We start from the raw sequence: 10,275 nt of genomic DNA, 5'->3' as shown, positions 1-10,275 counted from the left end.
AAATTTTATTTAAATCGTTTTTGATGGTAACGTGCTAACATGGCTAACGCTAGCATCACCGCACGTAGCTCCGTTATTTTAAGGTCATCTTAGTTTATGAAAGCAGCTGTACGAGCTCGCTACGTGTTTTGTAAGCTGCTGTGCTCTTCACAAATAAAGCTGGAAGCGTGGGGCCGGCACGATGGCGAACTAAGCAGTTGTAAAGTAGTGTAAAGTAAAATGAAAAGTAGACAACAGAAGGAATTTGAAAGTAAATTACTTTACAATATAAATAACTATTGTAATAGACAGTTTATGTCAGAGGCTGATAAGAAATCCCTGTTGTCTTTACAGGCTCAATTAGATGATCTATACAAGAAAAAGGCTCATGGAGCTTACATTAGAGCTCGTGCAAAATGGAAAGAAGAAGGTGAAAAAGTGCTTCATATTTCTACAATCTGGAGAAACGGAGGCAAGAAAAGAAATCTATTAAGACATTAATCATAAATGGGGGGAATGCACAAATCATAAGACTATAGCAGAAGAAAAACATAAATTTTACTCAAATTTACACTCGCCTAAATATTTAATTACTGATTCATTAAGTTTTTTTGATCAGATTGAAAAATCGATTCTGCATTCAGAGACATTTGTGACTCTGATATATGACTGGATGACTGAGATCAAGCCTTAAACAAACTGAAAATGGACAAAGCTCCTGGTCAGGATGGCTTGACTGCCATCTTTTATAAATTCTTCTAGAAAGAAATAAAACAATTTTTCTTCCAAACTATTAGTGAAATCATTAGTAATGAAACGTTAGCAACGACAATGAAACGGTCTTATCTCCCTTATTCCCAAACCTGGTAAAGATAAAAGATTAATCGATAATCTACGACCAGTTACTCTATTGGATACAGATTATAAAATTCTTGCTCATGTTATTGCAAACAGATTAAAGGACGGCTTAGATCAGATTATTAGTGAAACACAATCTGGGTTCTTAAAAATCGTTCTATCCACAATAATATTATGTTTTAGATCTACTGGATTAAAATCGCTTAATTGAAGATGATGGTGTGATTCTTTTTTTAGACTTTTATAAGGCATTTGATACGGTCGAACATCCTTTCATTTTAAAAGCTTCACAGTATTTTGGTTTTGGTAAAAAATTCATAGATTTAATCTCTCTATTATACTCTGACATCAATAGTTCTATTTCTTTACCTTTTGGAACGTCTGAACGATTTAACATCAGTCGAGGAGTCAGGGGTGTCCAGCTTCTCCGTTACTTTTCATTATTGTAACAGAACTTTTAGCTATTTTCATGAAACACAATCCAAATATTCAACCACTGAATTTGATGGGAGCCCCGTTGATCGTAATTCAATTAGCAGATGATACCACACTGTTTTTAAAGAACATGTCACAGGTTCCTCTCGCACTGAATGAAATTTCACTATTTTCAAAGGCCTCTGGTTTGTACCTGAATATTAGAAAATGCGAATTATTAACTATTCATGATTGTAAACCCAGTAGCTCTCTTAACATAGCTATTAAAACTGAAATTAAATATTTGGGTATTATAATCTCAAAGAATACAGATAATAGAGAAAATCTAAATTTTGAGCATATTACCCATAAATCTAAAAAGAGCCTAATCAGCTGGTTACAAAGACACCTCTCCATCTTTGGACGCGTCTTTCTTACTAAAACAGAAGGTATCTCTCAACTGATTTATCCATCACAATGCTTATATGTTTCCAACAGACTAATCAATAATATAAATCACATTAACATTAATTACATTTGGAGAAACAAGCAACATTATGTTAGGAAGAATGATGTAGTGAAGTCATTTGAAGAAGGAGGTTTGAATGCGATTTATTTTGAAGCAATGATGATTCCATCAAACTCAAATGGTTGCAGTCTTTCATAAATAACTCAAACAGTATTTGGTTTTATTTCCCCAAAGTAATCTTTGAGAAGCTTGGTGGCATTGAATTTCTCTTAAAGTGTGACTTTGAAATTTCCAAATTACCAATTAAATTATCCAATTTTCATAAACAGGTTCTCCAGTACTGGAAAAGGATTTACAAGCATAATTTTTCTCCACATACAAATTCGATTTGGAACAACAGATGTATACTGATACAAAGAAAATCCATCTTTTATAAGGACTGGATGGGTCATGGAACTTGGATGGTTTTACACCTTTTAGACAATGACTTAAATGTGTTAACATATAACAAATTCATAGATAATTATGGCTTATCATGTACTCAAAGTAAATTCATTAAAGTTGTGAAGGCCATTCCCCCTGCAATGATTCAGATGGCTAAAGCCAGTTTAACCGATTCTTCCTCTATAATTCGTGAACCGTCCTTAATTATTGATGAACGCCGATTTAAAGGAAAGGCACACAATAATAAATTTTTAAGGACAATTCTCACCAAACAACTTTTCCCTTCTCAATTAAAAAGAAAATATTTGTTTAAAGATTAAAAGACATGTATCTGGTATTCTTCATTTTAATTGAAAATGTTTAGCAAGAAAACTAGGCAGTAATCAGGAAGCTGGAATGGAATGAAAAATATAACAAGCCATTGATAAAAACAGAGTAAAATTAAACATTTTACGAATCACAAATGAGACCATTCTCAATTTGAAACTATGCAACTAAGTTGTTTTTATGGTGTAACATCCTGAGTATACACACAAAAGAATCCAGAACACTTAGAAGTTATAAATAATAAAAGTAAACTTATTCAACAGTTGTATTTTCTGGTCCACAAGTAGTTAGAAAATGACACAATGTACTTTTCCCTCTGCACTCTCACAGGTATAATTCATTCAATTTCACGGAGAATAGGTGTTTGTAAATTTGTAAGACACACACATGCTTTCAAGATCTTATTAATATTTTTTTTAACTGATGTGGGATGTGATGCAAAATTGAGAAAGGTTTCAGTCTTTGAATGGAACGCTCTACATGTATTCTTGCACAGGAAATCTTCCTGCTGTTCACTTCCTCCTGTGTGAATTGTCCGTTGGTGAGGAAGGACGGGATGTTCAGTCAGACCCCTTCTGGTAGGATGTCCCGAATTGTGAAGCCCTTATCTGCAATGACCATGTCACCTGGTTGTACATGTTGCAGTACTCCACAGTCAGCTGTTATGGCCTTATCTGAGGCACTTCCACCATTCAAGTTGCTTACAAAGGTTATTACACCATTAGGAGCCACACCAATTAGAGCCTTTAGTTTGGTCCGTCCTTTGTAGTGGCTGTACAAATGACTTTGTGTGTCAAGTCTCTCTGTGTTAGAAACAGAAACTTCCGTGCAGTCAAGCACAATCCTGCAGTTAGGAAATGTTGGAAGCAATCTGGCAGCGATGTCTGATTCTTGGTTCTCGAGGGAATGTTGTTTTCCAGCATGCCAACATACAAAATGTCATACAGTGCACTAACAATTGTTGTAAAAATATTAGTTACTGTGGCTCTGCTGCAGTTAAACCTTGTTGAAAGGTCTGCATGACCAAAATTAAGTTTGAGCTTCACCAGGGTTAGAAATAACTGGTCAATTAGGGGCATCATTTGGACAGTCCAATCAGAATGATATTTAAGATCAAATCTGGAAAGAAGGGCTTCTAAAAACAGGACAGAAGCAGCATCTGATCTTTCACCTTGATTTTCACCAATAGCTGGGACCTGCTCTTCTTTCTTCTTTTTTCTAACAGGGTTGTCGTCATCTGGGAACTGAAAAGACTTCCTGTCGTTCCATGCAAATCGTGTTGGCCGCGCAGCTTTTCCTTGAGGGAAGTGCCAACTGCAGACTCTTGGGTTGCAGTTTGGGGTGAAGTTTTCACGTCTGTGGAAGTGTTTAAAAAGGCAGAGAGAAATTTCAGATCATACAGTAGCCCTCCATTAGTTATGATGTGACCGTAACAGTGACCGTAATTAAAGGAGCTTGAAAAGAAAAGCGTGGGAGAGAAGCTTCTCTCATCCAGATGGGCAACTCTACTAACTAACCTTATGAATAAAATAAAGTTCACTATCAGTAACATCATAGCACCACCCAGCAGTATATAAACTCCGTCATGCTAGCTAGCACGCAGTACGAGTTATTGTAAGTGACTGTAAAAAGTCAGCACAACGAAAATAAACTCCACCTGAACTTGGTTTATGTCTGACCCAGATAGACTGCAGGTTATAACTTCTTACCTGAAGTTCAGTTCACCTGACACTAGGACCAGCGGGTCTCTGCTCCTGCCTCCCCTTTCCCTCATTCACCTGCTGGTCTCCACCACTTGCTAATGTTACTGAATCTGTGGAAGCCCTGCGATGCCACCACCAAACAACTGAGTTATTTTTACACACCTGCCAGCATCTGGCCAATCCAGTTCGTTAATCTTAATTATGTAAATTCTCAAGACCACTGATCAATAACCATGAGTCCCATTCACAGAGAGTTGGGGAATGGCTGCAATCACAGCATTGTAAGATGGTGACAGATGTACCCTTAGGCCCGATCCTAAGGGGACCCGATCCTTGGGGTGGACCAATTTTTGGCGCAGCGTGTTTTGGGGTTTAACAGCCACAGAGACCTGGTGTTTAGAAAAATGTGTCTCAGCTGCTCTGATACTCCTGACACGTACGGGATCACTACAGGTTTTTGCTTGGGCAGCGGTTGTCCTTCTCTCCTGGATCGGCTGGAGCTTTCTTTAGGAGTCTTTCCAGCTTTGACAAAAGTCCAGAATTTACATAATTAAGATTAAGGAGCTGACCTCCCAGCACAGTGTTCCTTCAGTGGGCTGGTTTCAGTCATTATGCAAATGTCCTGTTTATAAGATTGAAACCTGCAGTCAGCTGAGACTGAGGACGTCACCTGATGATGACGAAACGTTTCTCCCACAAAATGCTACGTCCAGATGAACAGAAGCAACTTTTTGGAGATTTACTTTCCTGGATGATTGGGAATTGTTACACCCCGGCCCAGGGAAAACCGGCGTGCAACAAAAGGAAAATTTAAAAAAAGGAAAGTACCCCCACACTCCCTGCTCTCAAGGAAGACGAACCAAAAAAACAACTGCCACGGATTTTGCAACAGCCAGCCAGTTTATTAAGTCCCAAAAGGTAGCAAGGGTCAGGGTGAGCATGGCCAAAACAACAAACAAAAGCTTTGGAAATGAAATGCAACTGGCTCACCTACACGGAAAACCCCAAGAGCAAATTACAGGTGTCTTACCTGCCTCCACGGTACTTGCACTAAGTACCGCAGCAATTTCCTAATGTTGTAAACCTGCTCAACATTTGGCAATAAAACCCTTTCTGATTTCTCCCTAACCAAAAACAGGAGAAAAGGTTCCCAAAGAAAATGGCCCCCAAAGCACTGGCATCTACCTCGAGCTTGAAGGGACGTGTAAAGTCCGGGGCAAGTACAGGAGCACTGCAGAGGAGAGCCTTGGCAGCTTCAAAGGCAAACTGACATGTCTCTGACCACATGAATGGTGACTTAGGACTGGTAAGACTGGTTAACGGGACTACTACCTCAGAGAAGTTTTTGCAGAAACTGCGGTAGTAACCGGCCATGCCTAAGAAACGACGCAGCTCGCGACGCGTTTGAGGAGCTGGGAAGTCTAATATTGCCTGCACTTTCACGGCAACAGGGAGGACTCGACATTGTCCTACTTGCTTGCCTAGGTAGGTTACCACAGCTTTTCCAAACTCACATTTAGCCAAGTTTAGTGTCAGAGAGGCATCACGCAGGTGGTCAAATATTTTGCTAAGGATTTTGAGGTGTTCAGTCCAGGTGGATGAATAGGTCACTATATCCAAATACACTTCACAATTTCTGACTCCATGTAACACAGTGATCATCAGTCGCTGGAATGTGGCTAAGGGCATTTCTTAACCCGAATGGCATAAAAATGGTCAGGTGTAACAAAGGCACTGATTTCGGATGCACGGTTAGTTAACGGAAGTTTGCTGCGGCGACATCAGAGGCACTTGTGTCTGCTATTGGTGTTTCGACTACCTCGGGTAAAGGAAAAACTTTGCATCCAGCTAAATCATTCCCAAGAATGATGTCAATGCCCTCAACTGGCAACTGAGGTCGCACCCCAAGTTTAACTTCCCCTGATACAAACTGTGACGACAGCTGCACAGTGTGCAATGGCACACGCATGACCCCCATTTTAACTCCCCACGCTAACATGTCGGCGCCACAATACGATTGGGCTGAAAAAGATAAAACACCCTCACAAATGAGTGACTGTTTTGTGTCACGCAGAATGGTAACAGCAAGTTTCTTCTCTCCTCCCACCAAAGAAGCACAACCTTTCGACACAAACGGTTTGAACTCGTCATCTATCCTGTCCTTCTCAGTTTTAAGTACAGTCACCCCTTCTAAAGCGTAAGGTTTGGTTTGCAGAAAGCTGACTGGACTGCTCCTTTCTCTTAAGAACGGGACAGGCAGCAATGAGGTGTCCTTGCTCATGGCAATAGTAGCACTCTCTATTTTCAGTGGTTGCGGATGTGATACTGCGGGTGTTCTTTGGAGACCAGATTTTTGGACTGACTGAGTTTGGTGTGCTGTGAACAGGAGATGAAAACACACCTTTGTGTGTCAATGCAAACTCATCGGCCTGTACAGCAGCAGCGACAAGAGTTGTAACCTTCTGTTCATTTAAGTAGGTTACTACTTTTTCTGGGAGTTGACTTTTAAATTCCTCCAACAACACCAGCTCACGCAAATCATCCAAGGTTTTTACCTTGGTAGCGTGACACCATTTATCAAACAGAGTTTTCTTTTCTCTGGCAAACTCTACATAAGTCTGGGTGGCAGTTTTTCTAAGACCTCTAAATTTTTGCCTGTAAGCTTCTGGGACAAGCTTGTATGCACGTAGGACAGCAGCCTTCACCATTTCATAATCCAAACTGTCCTCCAATGAAAGAGCTGTGCACACCTACTGAGCTTTCCCCACCAATTTGCACTGGAGTAGAAGAGACCCTACAGTCTTTGGCCAGTGTAGTGCACCTGCAATGCGCTCAAACACGGTGAAATATGAATCTACCTCAGTCTCTCTAAAAGCTGGGACTAATTTGATGTGCCTACTTACATCAAAGCTGTCCTCTGACTGCGGGGATGGTGACTGATACAGCAGCTCCCCTCTCTCCAGAGCCCTAAGCTTTAAGTGCATGGCATCCACCTCCAACTGCTGCTTCTGTAACTCAACCTCCTTTATGTGCAGTGTTAACTGCAGCTCTTCCGCAGAAGGGCCAGTTTGAGGAGGGAGATCTTTCAGTGGGGCAGGAATGCCAGCAACAGCTCCCGCCTGAACTCCCCCTGCAGGAGCTGGCTCACCAAACGACCCCCTTTCATGCAGTTTAACACACAGGAGCTCTTTCAGCTCTTTCTTCTTCACATTAAATGGCACAGGCACATCTAAAAAGTTTGCAATGAGCACCAAATAGTCCTTTTTGGACTCATGGTGAACTCCTCTAATTTAAACTCCATACTAACACACCCACTACGAACACCCTTCCCCCCACACAAGAAAAAAATCCTGCCAACCAGTAAAACAGAGCCAACAAAGGACACTGGTAACTCACCGGCGATGATGACGACAGCTTCGGTTCGTAGAGTATGCTTGGGGAGTGTGATCGTGTGTACAGCGTCTCTTTATGTCTGTCTCCACGTTGGTTGAGTGTGGAGTAAGTGCATATGAGAGCATGAGGGTGGGAATGGATGTTTGTGTCTGTGTGTGCCTGTATGTCTGTGTCTATATGTCAGGTTGGGTATCAGACGCCACCTCTCTGGGGACATCTCAGGCCCTCCAAGGTTTGGAGGCCTATCTCCCCCCACCACCACTTCCCCTGCCGGTGGCGGACTCCCTCAGGTATCGGTGCGTTGGTGGTTCTTTGTGTCTGGGGGTGGGCGTCCGGGTACACACCGGCTCACTCCTTGGCGGCCGCTTATCGGGGCCTGGAGCCTGGGGCTCGCTCGGGCCACTTCGGAGGTGGGGTGCCCCCGGCCTCTCGGCCTGGGGCTCGGTCACTCAGGCACAGCTGGCTGCCGGCGGAGCTCACGGGCGCGTCACTGCAACCCCCCCTGGCTTCTGCTCCGCGGCTGCTGAGTGAGCCCTCATCTGGGACTCTCCTCAGCTCTTTCTGGGACAGTGGCGCAGCTGCCCCTCTGTTGGTCTTCCTTGGTCTCTTGTGTTCTGGGGGCCTCTGGATGTCTGGAGTTTTGATCTCCTCCATACCTGCTTCATGCCCTGGAGGACGGGGCTGTGGCCCCCCCACACCCTCTAGCAGATCATTACATGAAGGAACCTTTTAAAAACAAGCGCGTCCATGCTCACAGGTGTACACACGGGTGACCACACCCACAAACTACACCCTTTTTGGCTCCTACCTCAAAGCACACTGTGTTCTGTTGATCTTATGTGCTGCACAATAATGTTTAATATTTAGTATTTACTGTCATATTCCCATATATCATTGTGATGTTGTTTATTCTATTACTCTTGTTCTCTTCTGCTTGTTTTCTGTTTTCTTTCTCAGCAGGTGATCCAGGTGATCGATAGATGTATTTTTTTCTCTTTTCTGCTCGTTCTGTTGGTTTTTGTTTTTTGCCCTTCTCCCCCGTCCCTCTTCTCAGCTGTTTCTCTTTCCCTCTTTCTTTCTCCCCTTCTTTCCTCCAGTCAAGTCTGTCCCGTATTCAGCAAGTGAAAATAAAATAAACAATAAAAGGTGAATCAAATGGACCATTATGGCAAGGCTGGGATGGTCAATTTGGTAAAGTAAATCCGTTGGGCATCTTTCTTTGCCTTTAGACAATAATTCTGCTGCAAAAGAGCCAAACGGGACAGGCAAAAAAAAACAAAAACCAAAAAACCCTGCCAACCAGTAAAACAGAGCCAACAAAGGACACTGGTAACTCACCGGCGATGATGACGACAGCAACAAACAAAGAACAAACGAGCCCACGCTCCAAGCCAACCCAAACGAGACGAAAAAAAGGAACGGACGAGCCCCCAATTATGTTACACCCCAGCCCAGGGAAAACCGGCGTGCAAATTTAAAATTAATTAAATTTTTTTTAAAAAGGAAAGTGCCCCCACACTCCCTGCTCTCAAGGAAGACAAACCAAAAAAACAACTGCCACGGATTTTGCAACAGTCCCAAAAGGTAGCGAGGGTCAGGGTGAGCATGGCCAAAACAACAAACAAAAGCTTTGGAAATGAAATGCAGCTGGCTCACCTACACAGAAAACCCCAAAAGAAAATTACAGGTGTCTTACCTGCGTCCCTCACCAAAAACAGGAGAAAAGGTTCCCAAAGAAAATGGCGTCTCACCCCTACAGCTACCAGGTAAAAAATATTGACAACTATTTACATCTATTTACAACAAACTATTTACAACTAGTGATGTGACGTTCTGTATCGAGGCTTCAAAGCTTGTGTCGAGTAATGGAGGGGGCGTTTCCGCGATGCGCGTAACGAGGCTTGCTTCATTTATGGGAGGAGCTGAAAATGATGACGTCCGAAGCCTCGCTGCCCGGCTGTACCACGTGACTGGTTCATGAAGTGGTTCGAACTTTGCCGCGAGCTATGACAGCGATATAAACCCTCAGACTTCATTCAAAATGTGGGTGTTTGATGGAGAGTTGTTAGTGAGAGTTTGGAGACAGTTTGGAGGTTTATGAGAGAAAGTCAGGAGAGAATGGAGCCAGCTAAGGAGAGGAGGATGTCCTCCCCTGTGTGGGAACATTTTGATCTTATTCCTCCCAACAAGGTATGTAAATTTCTACAGAAGATGTATTTTCATAATACTGATGGTGCAATACAATTTATGTTGAGCTGTCTGTACTTTTGTACAAGGTGAAGTGTTTGCTATGTGCCAGGGAGCTGGGCTATAACAACAACACCTCATCCATGCTTAGGCACTACAGAGCTTTGCATGAGAATAAGGGGAACACCGATTGTGGAGCAAGACCAGGTGAGCCATCAAATGCAATGATAATATAGCATGCTGTAATGTTACTAAATGATATAACAATATTATACAGCTGTAATAAGTTACGTGTGTGATATTTATATTTGTGCTTTATCTTTATTGTCTTTCCTCAGGAGAACAATCTCAAATAGATGAAGACCTGGTTACCATGGTGATTGAGGACTCCCAGCCATTTAGCATTGTGGAGGACAAAGGATTCAAAAGATTTGTTAAATCATTAAATCCTAGCTATGTTCTCCCCACTGAAAAGGTCATAAAAGCAGTGAAAATTTAGTT

The 10,275-nt window shown here is 42.3% G+C and overlaps 1 pseudogene; it reads right to left on the bottom strand.

The window, feature by feature from the left end:
• Positions 1–2,776: 2,776 nt before the first annotated feature.
• LOC147320157 (uncharacterized) lies at positions 2,777–6,475 on the bottom strand (annotated as a pseudogene).
• Between the last annotated feature and the right edge of the window lie 3,800 nt (positions 6,476–10,275).

Source organism: Aulonocara sp. 'chitande type north' Nkhata Bay, linkage group LG10, assembly GCF_057382095.1.
Source record: "Aulonocara sp. 'chitande type north' Nkhata Bay isolate Kocher_YH1m ecotype deep benthic linkage group LG10, A_spYH_male_GT1.1, whole genome shotgun sequence".
Taxonomy (NCBI): domain Eukaryota; kingdom Metazoa; phylum Chordata; class Actinopteri; order Cichliformes; family Cichlidae; genus Aulonocara; species Aulonocara sp. 'chitande type north' Nkhata Bay.
The sequence above is the reverse complement of the archived record's forward strand: the minus strand, read 5'-3'. Positions and strand labels throughout refer to the sequence as shown.